General features: G+C 52.4%; 1 protein-coding gene across 1 annotated transcript in view; it reads left to right on the forward strand.

Moving 5' to 3' along the window:
- The first annotated feature begins 4,906 nt into the window (after positions 1 to 4,906).
- Positions 4,907 to 15,397, forward strand: part of PER2 (period circadian regulator 2) — a 40,651-nt gene continuing 30,160 nt past the window's right edge. Inside the window, exon 1 of the mRNA XM_082658107.1 lies at positions 4,907 to 5,040. The gene's annotated coding sequence lies outside the window, so the exon portion shown is untranslated. The remainder of the gene's footprint in view (positions 5,041 to 15,397) is intronic.

The raw sequence follows: 15,397 nt of genomic DNA on the forward strand, positions 1-15,397 counted from the left end.
TTTAATCCCCTCTCAAGTGACACAATAACAAACAGTTTTTTGACTTCCGCTAAAACCATGCCTTTTATTTGCAAAACTGATAATAAGAGAATTCTGTTGGGTACACATTTAATCATTGGGTTCTGAGAGCAAAAAGAAGAAACTGACAACATGAAAAAGGCAGAGTCTTAGGCACTAATTTTTTTATTCATTAATATTTTTTGTTTTAAGACACAATCATGAAGTAAGCAAGTCTATACACAGTGTTGCATAGTAAAGACAAAGGTATGGTGATTTTTTAAAAAAGTTATGGTGACTTAAATTATTTGCAGATCTAAAACAATAGATTAGATTTATTTGGGAGAGATTTTTAAAATAATAATAATTGCCATGGATTAAAAGTCATTGAACCAATGTATGAGTTTAAAAAAAACTCTCAAAGGGATTTCCCTAGCAGTCCAGTGGTTAGGACTCCCCACTGCCGCTGCCAGCGGCCCGGGTTCGATCCCTGGTCTGGGAACAAAGATCCCACCCGCTGCGCAGCGTGGCCAAAAAAAAAGAGAAAAGAAAAATACTCTCAGCAAACTATACTAATAGAGAATAATATTTACATTAGTGCTATAATAGGTAATATGATTATATTAATAATAATATAACAGAAGGACACTTTCTCTATGTGACAAAGGACATGTGTAAAAAACTAAACACCTAAGGCTCACATCATACTTCGTGGAGAAACACTGAGCACTTTTTCTCCAGCTGGGGCCTGGGCATGATGTCCACCGTCACCGCTTCTATTCTACGTTGTACTGGAGGTCCTAGCCTGTGCCATCAGGACTGTGATGTTGGGGATGTCGCTCGCAAAGGGGCCATGGGGACGCGGGGTCAACACTCCTGGCCAGGTAGTACTGTGCAGACTCGCTAAGTCATTTTCAAAGTCTCTTCTCCGGGGTGAGGTGAAGAAAGATGTTGGCTGCACACTCACTGCCGATGGCTCAGTCTACAACTTCCCGGGGGAGTACTGTGAACACACACATGCGCACACACGTGTGTCGTGCACACGCAACACAGACACACGGCTCCCCAAAACAAAGAACAGCCTTCCCTGCATCTATATTTAGTTTTAAAAAAACAAAACAACAACTTTCTCAGTAGGTGGCTAGAACAATAAAGACACCTTCTTTACACTGGTCCCCAGAGCACCTCACAGCCACAGAGGAGGACCAACCCTCTGGTCACTGCCTGATTCAGGAGACTTCCCAACCATGAGGCGCAGGTAGGCCTTGTCTCACCCATGTCTTCAGACCCTGGACACAGCTGCCCATGCCTTTGGACCCACCTCTGGTAGATGGCTGAGGGTGTGTCCCCGACAGGAGCTGCCTCTGTGCCCAGTGCCCAGCATGAGGGAGGCTGGAGAGGGAGGGTCAGGGTCCGGTGTTCTCATCTCCAACGTCCCTAGAGCCAGAAAGATGCACAGTGTCCCCTCCATCTCCTTAGAGAGGACATGAGAGCCCCCTCCCCGTTCACAGACCTAATTCTCTTCCCGGCCCCTGTCCTTTGCCTCCCCAGCTCACGCCCCAGCTTGCCAACTCACAACCCACGTGATCCAGGAGGAGAGGAAGCAGTGGCCAGCACCGTGCCTGTCACATAGTAGTTGCCCAGTAAACAGCTGGCCGACCGAGTGCAGGAGCAAACGAGAGAGCCAGTGCCCTGGCAAGGGCACAGGGGCCCAGGTGCAGAGGGGCCCTCCAGGCAGGGTCCCGCAGGAGTGGGCAGGGCTGACCTGGGCCAGGCCCCCTGGAAGAAGCGGGCTGCTGGGAATAGACTGGGCGTCCGGGGAGAGCAGCTTGGCTGGGAGGTGGGGTGAAGGCTGAGACCAGAGGCCAGCTCCTTCCACAGACAGCACTCCCCAGGCATCTGGGGACCCTGGCTCAACATCCCTGCACCCAGGCTTCCTTCTCGCCAGCATGCCTCCCCCACTGCCCAGAGCTCTGCACTAGAGGTGACGGCTAATCTGAACACATTTCCAGGTCAGCGTAAACTGACCAGGAAAAGATATATCCACCCCGGCCCCTCCAAGCTGAAAGCACTAATGTGTGTACCTGAGTGCACACACACACAATCTCTCATACACACACACACACACACACACATGCTCACACACCATCTTGGTTCAGTGAGAATGTCATCATGGACTTGGTCTGGTACTAGGAGTTTGCGCCCTATTGGAGCTGCAGTGGACACTTCCACCCAGGTCTATGCAGTTCTCCCAGGACTTACAACCCATCTTAGATGAAATTGCCTCCAGACCTGCCTCATCACCCCTTCTATGTTGCAAACTCCTTACAAGCAAAGGATCCAATGAGATGCATTTTTCCACACCCCCCAATACTCAGGTGTCAACAAATATTTGTGGAGTGAATGAAAATTTCCAGAAACAAGAATAAAGAAACCAGCTGTGAGACATTGAAAATAGATTCAATTCCAAAGAGTTCTCGAGGTCCATAATGTTTGATAATTTCTAAAATAATGGATTTCACTTTTTACCAGATTTTTGGGTGGAAATACAAATGGCTAAATTTAAGGAGGAAATGTAACATTAAGCTGAAGGCTGAATATGGAGCAAAAGACCAAAGAAAAGTGGAGCAGGGGGAGAATCTCTGTGTGATGTGAATGAGCTGTCTGTTTCCTCTCGCTTCCAGAACAATGGAGCTCACCATTGATGTCAATGTATGTGAAGAAACAAAAGGTCTTTGGGGGCTTCCCTGGTGGCGCAGTGGTTGAGAGTCCACCTGCCGATGCAGGGGACGTGGGTTCGTGCCCCGGTTCGAGAAGATCCCACATGCCGCGGAGCGGCTGGGCCCGTGAGCCATGGCCGCTGAGCCTGCCCGTCCAGAGCCTGTGCTCCACGACGGGAGAGGCCACGGCAGTGAGAGGCCCGCGTACCGCAAAAAAAAAAAAAAAAAAAAAAGGCTTTGGGTGTGTTCAGGGTGCAGCTGAGCCTGGATTTGGTTGGGTTTGTGTATGTGTATTTAGGGAGGGGGACGGGGAGGACGTCAATGTCAGAGAAACAGGAGGGGCCACTCTCACCAAGGAGTGTGCGGCACGCAGCAGGCCTGCTAGGGAAGGATTGTCCTGATGAACTTGGCATCGCTCCGCTTTGCATCTGTGTGTGATGAAGTTGCACACACACCTTGCCCAGGAGAGGGAAGGAAGTGACGTGCACATAGGAAATACTGAACGTGCATTTGGCTTTGGGAACAAGCAGCTTGGTTGTTGCAGGCCACCAGATCATAACTCTTCCCTCCCTCCCATCCCTCGTCCCCAGGAAAGCCCAGGAAGAAGAATGGACAAATGGAGGGAGATTCTACAGGCCCCTTCAGCCCTTCAGAGCCCAACCAGCCTCGCCTCCCCCATCAGACCCTGCAGTTTCAGAGCCTGCTGCAGCTGAGCTGCCTTGGAGTCTGCCCACTGTTTCATGTCCCACGGGGAAAGCCTTGGCCCTCTACCTGGTCTGAGAGGAAGTTCTACTCTCTCCTGACACTTTAGATGGAAGGCTGAGGCTTCATATGCCACAAACAATGCTCACTGAAGAACAAACGGCCACAGCCAAGGTACTCAGAGTACAGCGCTCTCTCCCAGAACTGCCCGCACCTGGCTCACTTGTCTCTGTGGCTTCCGCCTTCAGAAAACCCTCCTTCGACTTCCCTGGTGGCACAGTGGTTAAGAATCCGCCTGCCAATGCAGGGGACACGGGTTCGAGCCCTGGTCCAGGAAGATCCCACATGCCGCGAGCAACTAAGCCCTTGCGCCACAACTACTGAGCCTGAGCTCTAGAGCCCACATGCCACAACTCTGAGCCCGTGCGCCTAGAGCCTGTACTCTGCAACGAGAAGCCACCGCAGTGAGAAGCCTGCGCAGAGCAACCAAGAGGGGCCCCCCCGCTCGCCGCAACTAGAGAAAGCCCACGCGCAGCAACGAAGACCCAACGCAGCCAAAAATAAATAAATTAATTTTAAAAAAAAGAAAACCCTCCTTTTCCAAAGACCTTTCCCACTCTTCAAGCGCTGCCTCCTCCATGGATCCTCGGGCATGACTCTAGCCCCGGTTAATTTATGATCCATACCGCCCAATTTAGTATTTGATTAAGTTCCCTTTTCATGAGACGTCCTTTCTCCCTAATGACGTGGTTGGGGGCAGAGACAACATCATTTATTTCTTTTGTACATCCTTCCAGTAACAAGGACCCTATTTGCTGAACCAAACCTTGCGACACATGATCTGAAAAATAAGAAAGGCCACCTGGAGGCTAACTGTCCTGGCAGATCTGGGACAAGTGTCAATCTCAGTGGCCTGGGTGGGCGTGCACCGGGAGCTCCTGCAGGGCCGCCCAGTCTCCGGGGCAGCTACAGCGCCTAGCGATGAATGAGAGTGAGTAAATGAATGAATGTGAATGAGTGAATGAAAGATATCTTCGGGGGGCGCGCCTCTGGCCGGTTGCTCAAGGTGACAGTCTCTGGGGGCCTGGGCTTCAGCGGGGGTTCGGCTGCCCGGCGGACCGGCGCGGGTGCACAGGAGCCCCAGTCCCGCGCCCAACTCCCCCCGCCCCGCGGTGGTACGCGCCACTCCGCACTCCCTGAGCCGGCGGACCTGAGCTGTCTTGAATGGAAGGCACCAAGGCCGGAAGTGGAAGGGCCCACTCGGGAGGACAAGGAGGGTGGCACGAGCGCGCCGCGTCTTCATTGAAGAACCGAATCTGTGAACATGGAATTCCATGTGCGTCTTATGTAAAGAGAGCGACGGGCGCAGCATCCAATGGACGCGCGGCGTTTGCAGGCCCGGCCCCCCTGGTATGCAGATGAGGCGGCACCCCGGCCAATGGCGGGCGCCGGGGGCGGGCGCGGCGAGCGGTCACGTTTTCCACTATGTGACAGCGGCTAGTCCCCGGCGGCGACGGAGGCGGGCGGCCCTGCGGAATCAGTTCAGCTTTTGGCGGCTGCGGCGGCGGGGTCGGAGGGCGACTAGCAGACGGGCTGGCGGACAGGCGAGGGCGCGGCTCCGGTGAGTGCGCGGCGCGGCGGGAAGGGCGAGCCAGCCTGGGCGCCGACTGGCGTCCGGCCGCTGGTTACGTAACCGCCTCCAGGCCGGCCCCGGCCCCGGCCTCAGGCTGGCGGTCTGGGGTCTCGGCGGGCGGGCTGCGGGAGGCGGCAGAGGATCCTCTAGCCCACGGATGCACGATCCGAGGGTTTCCTGGGCGCTTTTACTCCTCGTCTTGAAACCAGCCTCCTCGTCTCTTGAAACCGACCTGGAGTGGGGACTGTTATTCCCATTTTGCAGATCAAGAAACTGAGGTCCAGAGTGGTTAAGCCCATGTCTGAGGTCACAGAGCTACTGAGTGGCTATATGTCGGACTGTCCTTCTCTAGACGATTTTCTTTTATGAACCCTCCTCTTCTCCCTCCCTGACCCCCTCCCTCCCCCTCCTACCCCCGTGGGAGAAGGCTGAGAAAGGCCAAGGCAACTGAGGGTCAGTGCGACAGTCCCTGGGAACACGGAGGGACCCTTGGGAAGCCAGCTTCCTGCTCTGAGGCCACAGAGTCAAGTCTCTGGCTGGGGAAGGGCTACTGCTGGGCACTAGTCTCGGAGCCCTACCTGGACAGCCCATGGGTCCCCTGGAGTGGGTGAGTAGAGAGACAAGACAGTTCCTGGGCCGAGCCAGGCCTGAGCACCTTTGTTCATCCCCTTTGCCCACCCTGGACCTCTCTGTATTTATTCTCTCTCCCCAGGTTGGGTGGAAGAAGGGAGAGGGTTGTACTTTGTGATGTAGCAATCCCATTAACCTTCTGGGGGGTACTTTGGCTGCCAAGTCCTGGACAGGAGCCAGGGGGTGGGTAGTGGCCTGCTTATCCCTCCAGGAAGGCCGGGATAAGGGATGACAACTCGGTTACCAGGGTTTCTGATATACAGAAGAAACCAGTTTGGAAAACTGATTCATACTCACAGAAAAAAGGAGCCAGAAGGTACCCTGGAAATCACCCAGGGTAACCCCTTAGCTTGACAGATGAGGAAACTGAGGCCCAGATGCCTGCTGGGGACACATCACGGCAGGGCCAGGCCCAGGCTCAGGGTACCTGCAGTGTCTTTCCATTGTCCTGAAGGTCTTGATCTGGGTCAGGATGAGCTTCAGAAGTTCTGTTGGGTGCTGCTGAATCTTGAATGAGCTGGAGTTTAGGGAGAGGGGCCTCAGGCCCCGCAAACGTTAAGAACCCTAGCACCATGGCAGAAGCCCCTCCATGAATACCTCTCCCCTCCCACGTCCAGTGCAGCAAGGCCACTGGCCTTCTCTCTACCGGCAAAGGGGAGATGCCCATCCCCTGTCCCCAGCCGGGGTTCCTGGTCCTGGGCTGGTTTGGCTGGGGAGGGAACAGGACTCTACCCGAAGGCTTTCACTGGAAATTGAGCTTTTAAATACAAGGCTAATCACTTTTTATAAGGCGTCTGAGTAAAATGAGGAAAGGGACTCCTTTTTCTTAAGTGGAAGCTACGTGATATGCCAACAGGGATGGGACCGTGGGTGTTCGCAGTTATCTTGTCGCTGTCATCTTGGTGTGATTCACTGGTACGGAACCAACACAGCTCTGGCTTTCTGTGGAGGCTGGGGCGCTGGTGAGGAGGCGGGGTGGCCTGTCACCAGCCAGCGGGCTGCTGCTAGCTGACTCAGCTCCACCCTGGGGCTGGTCTGTACAGCGGGGCTCAGGGTAGGCGATCTTTGAGGTCTGTTTCCATCCCTAGCTTTTTGGATTCCTGTTACTCCACAGGTGATTTCCTTAGGCACCTACACAGGAGACACAAGTTTCTGACTCTGGGGCACATAATGTTACCCTGTGAGGCTTAGAAGGAAACAGGAAAAATTCCTCTCATTTGTACTATTTCTCAATCACACTTAACTTTCAGAAAAATGCTGGTGGGCACGCCTCTGTTTTTAAATGATGATGTAACCTGACGGGGCTTCAGCAAATCACAGGCTCTGGCAGGTCACTGAGTCTCTGGCGGGACCTCTCAGCATGCAGTCCAAAGAGAGAGTGACGCTGAAAACTGCCATATTCGGCAAAACTAACTAGAAACACATAACCTGGCATCTCTGCAGATGCTCTGCACCCCTGCCCAGTGACAAGCTGGCCCACCTGCCAGCTCACAGAGAACCAGGAAGTCTGGACAGGGCCTCTGATGGGCCCGCCCGGAAGCTTCTCTGTGAAGCCCTCCTTTCTTTTCAGCTCTGTGCTCTTTGCAGGCACCTCTGTAACAAGTTTGTGACTGTATTTCCAAGTCTAGAGCAAATCAGAAGCGGTAAGCAAGCGTCCCAGCAGTGCAGGTCAGGGCGAGGCCAAGGCCGCTGTGTTATCAGAGGCGGGCAGTTCTGAAGGTGGTGGGGCTCTCGGCTGAGTGCCGGACCCTTCCGAGGCCCCGGAGGCTTTGAGAATCCCAGCACTCTCCCTGGGGTGACAGAACAATCAGAACAGCTGGGCTATTCCCAGGCCTCCCCACGCTGAAGCCAGGAAGCTGACGCCTTTGCATTATTGTTGTTTTAAATTCTGTGCTTCTCCGTATGTGAGGTTTTAAAGGCAGAGCTGAGGGTGTTTGAAGGGGTCTTAGTGCGGCGGAGACAAGCCTCTCCCCAGCCATCTTCCCTTCCATATTTGGACAGCTGCAGTCATTTTCCTCGGTTACCAGCCGTTTCCATGGAGAGTTGCGGGTGTTTATTCAGCAGGACAAACATTTTCTCCAGATTACAGCAGGCTGGCCTCCGGGAATTGGCTCCTACCAGGAAGTAGCAACCGTGTTATAATATTGGGGGTTGTAAAATACCGAGGTTTGCAGAAACAAAGTACAGGCTGTGACATCCCTGTTACATAAAGTTCGGAAACAGGCAGAATGAACCAGGCTGTGAGAATTCAGGCTCACGGGGCCCTGGGGTGGGAGGGGGAGGGGTGGGGGGGACCACCTGGGGCCCCTGGGGGCTGGCAGCATTCTGCCTCCGGGGCTGGGGGCTCAGTTTGTGGACATGGAGCGAGGCCTTACCATCTCACGTATCTTATCTTCCATTTCAAATCATTGATCGTCTTAAGTGATTGAACCTACACCGCTTTCCGCTTTCCACAGAGAAATGCACGTTCCCCCTTAGACTCAGGGGTACTGAGTGCAGGGAGCCTTTACCAGTCCTGGCAGTGTCAGTGGAAGGTGGCCCTGGGGCCCAGGCTGTGTTTTTGTTCTCCTTTTTTTTTTTTTTTTTTTTACTATTTATTATGGAAACTATGAGTACACGTGCAAGTAGAGAGGACAGGGTAATGGACCCATAAGCCAGCTCGGGTCTTGGCCCTTCTCCTTCTGTATCCCTGCCATTTCCTTCCCATCACGAATACTGTGAAGCCATCCCAGATGAAGATCTCATCGTGGACGGCACTTTCTAAGTGTTCCTCTGTCCAGTCAGGGCAGCCATCGCTGCTGCAGGTGTGGTCGGGGGCCCGGAGTCAGGGGTGCGAGCTCAGCTCCTTTCCTCCGGTCTGACCGTTTTCCGGGGCAGAACCCATGTGTGGATGACTGAGAAGCAGCCGCGATGGGCCTCTAGCATTAGGCGCTCGAGCTCACGCCCAGTGGCACACCCAGCTTCCCCACAGCCCCTTTGCAGCAGGACTGTCCTTTCCTTCGCGGGGCCCCTGGGCTCACGAGGACACCCCACTGCCCTGGTGGAAACACAGGTTTCCCAGGGCTTCCTTGGGGCCCTGGCAGTGCTGGCGCGAGCGGATGCTCAGTGGACGTTGGTGGAAGGCAGGAGGCAAAGTCTGCTTCGACGGGCACGTTGGTTTTGCCGACTTGGCAACATGCGGTTGGTCAGCTAGAGCTGTCAGTGCCGAGTGACGTGTTTTTCTGGAATAATGAAGCTCAGATGGTTTGGTTTGTTGTTTCCCATTTCTGCCATGCTTGCCCTACCCTCTTAGCAAAAAGATTTACCTTCCACCGCAGGTCATCTTGTGACCCCTGCTCGATGAATCCTACTCAGACAGGCTCCCAGGGGTGGGACTGGTGAAAACCAGGAGGCCCTCCGGGGAGCTGAGCGGCAAGCCTGGGCGAGCGTGGAAGCAAAGCGCGTGATGCACCCACCAAGGGTCGTCTGCATCGCCTGGGGCGGCCAGAAACAGCGCTCGTGACGATGCAATAGCAACTTTTTTTTTTTTAATTTGCTTTTTGTTACGCTGTCTCTTTTCCTCTAGTGATTGGCAGTGACAGTAAAAGCCAGCCTTTGCTGGACACTTACTGCATTCCAGATACTGCACTGCTGTCCTTTAACCCTCCGAGCAACCAGTAGGAGGCAGGTGCTGCTGCAGCCCCATCTCACAGATCAGGAAGCGAGGCCCCAGGACGTGTAGGAACTTGCCCAAGGTAACGGCCAGGAAGTGGAGGAACCCGCCAGAGGCCCTGCTGTCCAGAGTCTGCTCATTAGTCCTCTGCAGCTGCCCTGTCACCTTCATAACTTACCCAGCAGAGGACCAGCGCTGCTGCTTGTCTGGGGAGGGCTGTGGGAAGGGACAGGTGGTGTCCAGGGAGTGGAGGGGACAGAGCCCCCTTAGAGGTGTCCTGGCTTCCACCTTGCCTCTACCCTGTGGCCCTAACACGTGAGTCGTACCTTGTTGCACAGGACCCTACAGCAGTTCCCACCTCGCTCGGAAAAGCCAGGGCCCTGCTCTGCCCTGCGAGGCGCCACATGACCTGGCTCTGACCTCACATCCGCTCCTACCTTCTGCCTTGCCCTTTCTGCTCCAGACTCGTCCATTGTCCTCAGACCCATCGGCCTCAGGACCTTGTCATGTGCTGTCCTCCTGCCTAGAATACTCTTCTTCCAGCACCCTCCCGGCCCATTCTGTCACTCTCTTCAGTCTGTCTTAGTTTGGGTTCTCTTAAAAGCAGAGTGCGGGCCGAGGCTTAAAGGCTAGTGCTTCCGGCAATCAGAGAAGAAAAAGAAATAAAAGGAGTACAAATTGGAAAAGAAGAAGTAAAACTGTCACTGTTTGCAGATGACATGATGCTATACATAGAAAATCCTAAAGATGTCACCAGAAAACTACTAGAGCTAATCAATGAATTTGGTAACGTTGCAGTATACAAAATTAATACACAGAAATCTCTTGCATTCCTATACACTAATGATGAAAAATCTGAAAGAGAAATTAGGGAAACACTCCCATTTACTATTGCAACAAAAAGGATAAAATACCTAGGAATAAACCTACCTAGGGAGACAAAAGACCTGTATGCAGAAAACTATAAGACTGTTGAAAGAAATTAAAGATGATACCAACAGATGGAGAGATATACCATGTTCTTGGATTGGAAGAATCAATATTGTGAAAATGACCATACTACCCAAAGCAAGCTACAGACTCAATGCAATCCCTATCAAATTACCAATGGCATTTTTTTACAGAACTAGAACAAAAAAATCTTAAAATTTGTATGGAGACACAAAAGACCCCGAATAGCCAAAGCAGTCTTGAGGGAAAAAAATGGAGCTGGAGGAATTAGACTCCCTGACTTCAGACTATACTACAAAGCTACAATAATCAAGACAATAGGGTACTGGCACAAAAACAGAAATATAGGTCAATGGAACAGGATAGAAAGCCCAGAGATAAACCCATGCACCTATGGTCAACTAATCTATGACAGAGGAGGCAAGGATATACAATGGAGAAAAGACAGTCTCTTCAGTAAGTGGTGCTGGGAAAACTGGACAGCTACATGTAAAAGAATGAAATTAGAACACTCCCTAACACCATACACAAAAATAAACTCAAAATGGATTAGAGACCTAAATGTAAGACCGGACACTATAAAACTCTTAGAGGAAAACATAGGCAGAACACTCTTTGACATAAATCACAGCAAGATCTTTTTCATCCACCTCCTAGAGTAATGGAAATAAAAACAAAAATAAACAAATGGGACCTATTGAAACTTAAAAGCTTTTACAAAGCAAAGGAGACTACAAACAAGATGAAAAGACAACCCTCAGAATGGGAAAAAATATTTGCAAACGAATCAACGGACAAAGGATTAATGTCCAAAATATATAAACAGCTCATGCAACTAAATATTAAAAAAACAAACAACCCAATCCAAAAATGGGCAGAAGAACTAAATAGACATTTCTCCAAAGAAGACCTACAGATGGCCAAGAAGCACATGAAAAGCTGCTCAACATCACTAATTATTAGAGAAATGCAGATCAAAACTGCAATGAGGTATCACCTCACACCAGTTAGAATGGGCATCATCAGAAAATCTACAAACAACAAATGCTGGAGAGGGTGTGGAGAAAAGGGAACCCTCTTGCACTTTTGGTGGGAATGTAAATTGATACAGCCACTATGGAGAACAGTATGGAGGTTCCTTAAAAAACTAAAAATAGAATTACCATATGACCCAGCAATCCCACTACTGGGCATATACCCTGAGAAAACCATAATTCAAAAAGACACATGCACCTCAATGTTCATTGCAGCACTACTTACAATAGCCAGGTCATGGAAGCAACCTAAATGCCCATCGACAGATGAATGGATAAAGAAGATGGGGTACATATATACAATGGAATATTACTCAGCCATAAAAAGGAATGAAATTGGGTCATTTGTAGAGACGTGGCTGGATCTAGAGACTGTCATACAGAGTGAAGTAAGTCAGAAAGAGAAAAACAAATATAGTATATTAACGCGTATATGTGGAACCTAGAAAAATGGTACAGATGAACCGGTTTGCAGGGCAGAAATTGAGACACAGATGTAGAGAACAAACGTATGGACACCAAGGAGGGAATGTGGGGGCGGGGTGGTGGTGGTGGTGTGATGAATTGGGAGATTGGGATTGACATATGTACATTAATATGTATAAAATAGATAACTAATAAGAACCTGCTGTATAAAAAAATAAACAAAAGAAAATTCAAAAATTAAAAAAAAACCCCAAAACACTAGTGCTCCCCTGGGAGGTGCAATCCCAGCACAGCTGGAGTGAGGAAGAGGGGAGTGCAGAAGAGAAGGCTGTGACACACGCACACGCACACACAGGCACACATGCGTTGACACCCTGCTTCACAGACACTCAGCTGGCCGCTCAGCCCCTTGGGGCCTCATCCAAAAAACTATCAAAAAAAAAGGAAGGAAGGACACAAAGAAAAGCTCCAGGACAGTCTGTTCGAGGGAGGGGTGGAGAGGGATGGGTGCTGTGGTCCGAGCTCACCCAGGGAGTACAGTCTCCCTGGGTTCCGGCTGCCTCACCGGCCCTTCGGCAGCAGTGGGGGAAGCAGGGCGCACCCCATGGTGTGGCGCTTCATCCAAGGTCACAGGCATCCGGCAGAGCCAGAGTCTCCTGATGACCTCAGGTGTGGAGCCAGGAGGGCCACATGGGTGTGTGCCTAGCAGTGGCCGGCGGGGAGTGAGGGGCTGCAGGCCATGGGGAGAGGGAGGCCAAGGGGCTCTGAATCACCACCACATGGGGGTGCAAGGCCAGACATCACTTACCCATGGGCCTTCCCTGGCCACCCTTCCCAATTCACGCCGCTGCTCCCACACGCCTCCTGGACTCCGGCTCTGCGTCTTTCTCTTAGCACTTACCCTAATCTGCTCTACGCGTCGCTCCCCTCTTGATGGTCTGTTTTCCCCACTAGAATGTAAGCTCCGTGAGGGCAGGAAAGATGGCTGTCCCGTTCTCTGCCGGCACGGTGGCCCTCGGTGCTGTGCACAGAGAGCAAGTTGATCAGCAGAAACAGCCCTGGGGCAGTACGGGCACACGCCGAGCCCTGCCAAGTGCTGCCTGTCATTTTCACTGTCGCTCCCGCTGTTCTGTGACTTGTCCGTTTGTGCCCCAGAGTCTTCCCACATCAGTGTGTCTGGTCTCCGTCTTTTTGATGGAGTACATAGTATTCCACAGTGCAGATGTCCCAGAGTTTATGCCTTCACACCACGTGCCAGGCCCTGGGGTACAGCCGTCAGCAAAAGCGCCCACGCGTCAGTGTGCAGTTGGGCAGTGTCGGTGCCACGGGAGAGAAAGCCGAGAAGGGGATGCAGGGCTGGCAGGGCCGGGGAGAAGGCAGGGCTGTTTGTGCAGGACGGTCAGGCCATCTGCCAGACAAGTGCTGCGGGCACCAGGGAGCAGCAAATGCAAGGTCCCCAAGGTCGGAGCACAGTGCCTGGGCCAAGGGGGTGGCTGCAAGGGAGATTCCAGGAGGCAGCTGGAGGCCTCGCTGAGCTGTTGACCCCTGTGCAGAGCAGGGCTGAGCTCTGTGCCCAGGGGAGAGAGGAGCTCACTTGCCCCGTGTGGACCGCAGTGGGGTCAGGTGAGGCAGGGGGCCCAGTTTGGAAGTTGCCCTGGACAGGATGCGGGTAGACTTCTTGCTGGTGGTTCTTTCCAGGTTTTTCTTCCTCCAAACCCCGTGCTCACACGTCTCTGTGCATGGACGAGCATTCCCACGGAGCAGCTTCCTAGGAGGGGGGAGGGGGAGGGGCTGGGGTGTAAGCATTGCTAGACACGCCCAGAGACCCCCCAGGAAGACTTCGTTAGTCCAACACAGTGCACAGGAGTCCTGCTCCTGGCCAACCCAGGATGCTGTCGGTCCTGTTAGATTTTGGAAACCTCGTGCTTTGCGTTTTCCTCGTGTCTAAAGGTTGGGCATCCTTCCAGGTTTATAGCTCTTACCTGGTGTTTCTCTTTGTGGGAACAGTCTGTCCTTAGTCTTTGGTCTCTCTCTTCCCAGATGTTAGTTCCCAGATGTTAGCACCTTTCATTCTTTCATCGAATTAGCTAGAACTTCCCTGAAATGTTGAAGACCGAGCAGTAGACTTGCTTATTTTGTTCCTGACTTTCACTGCAAAGAGCTGGCGTTTGAGGTTCTCTGTGATTCGGGACCAATAAACAGCTTCCGTCTAAAGCCATAGCAAGATCCTCTGAGACTTCCTGCCTGTGGCCGTGACCGTCTCCTCTCAGAGTGTAGAGACTTTATCTTCTGAAAATTTAACATTACAGCAGAGATGTCCAAGACTAGCGTGACTTAGCATCCTTGCAGGTAACCTGTTTTTCCTGTTGGGATGTGGGTAGAATTTTCTTTTTTTTTGAAAGCATCATTTTCATCAGGACATGGATGGGCTTTGACACTCCTCACATAGTTCTGCCTGGTCCTCAGGGAGTCCCGCAGCTGCAGCTCTGCCTCCAGGATGATTTCCTTCACGTGTATCTTTCACTGTAGTTTCTGTTTCATTGCTATGGTGTCTTTTTCGAAAGAGATGTTATCTGCAGGTAACAGTGCGCCTGTAACAGCAGCCCTTTCCCTGGGCGTGTTTGAAAGGTCTCTCTCTCTCATCCTCCCTGGGCGTGTTTGAAAGGTCTCTCGCTCTCATCCTCCCTGGGCGTGTTTGAAAGGTCTCTCTCTCATCCTCCCTGGGCGTGTCTGAAAGGTCTCTCTCTCTCATCCTCCCTGGGCGTGTCTGAAAGGTCTCTCTCTCATCCTCCCTGGGCGTGTCTGAAAGGTCTCTCTCTCTCATCCTCCCTGGGCGTGTCTGAAAGGTCTCTCGCTCTCATCCTCCCTGGGCGTGTCTGAAAGGTCTCTCTCTCATCCTCCCTGGGCGTGTCTGAAAGGTCTCTCGCTCTCATCCTCCCGTCGCTGAGTCTGAACTTCAGCTTTCTGTCTGTTGTAATGTGACATTTGCACTTCAGTCTGCGGCGTTAGCTCATCCTTCATTACGTGTTTCATCGAATCCGTCGTTTTTTGACTTTCGCTTATGGTACAGAGTTGGTGCTGTCCTAAATTTGCTTGTTTCCTCGTGCCGTGGAGGTTGTGTGCATCTTGTCTTCATTGTACTTCTTTTCAGAAGCTGCATGTTGGCTCTTTTCTGTTTATCTGGTTCATGAACAAGACAGGGTCTGATCGGACCTGCTGTTTTCCAAAGCGTAATGTGGTTGGGTTCTGCGCGGGTCCCCATCTTTGGCGGGTGAGGGAGCCTGAATCCGGCACTGTCTCCTGCTGTATGTGGCCTCGGGCAGCTCACCGGCCTGTTTGCCCATCCCTGGAAGGGAATGCTGGTGCGCCGTGGATGGCGATCATGAGGGTTACACGTCCTCAGCACAGTGTCCACAGAGGCCTCCCTGCGGCCTCTGGTCCAGGTGCCTGAGCGCAGGGAAGCTGCAGGGGCACATTCTGCTTTCTGGGGACCCCCCTCGGGGAAGGCGCCGCTGCCTGGGCCTCCAGATCTTCCCCCGCTGCTCGGTGACCGAGGCTGGCCTTTGGAGACTGTGTCAGTGGGTCCCTTTGCCTTCCGGCTTCCTGACCTCCGAGCTCAGGAGGTTGATGCCCCCCACGGGCCGCAGGTTGT

The sequence above is a fragment of the Grampus griseus genome (genome assembly GCF_964374135.1).
Source record: "Grampus griseus genome assembly, chromosome: 7".
NCBI classification, from domain to species: Eukaryota; Metazoa; Chordata; class Mammalia; order Artiodactyla; family Delphinidae; genus Grampus; species Grampus griseus.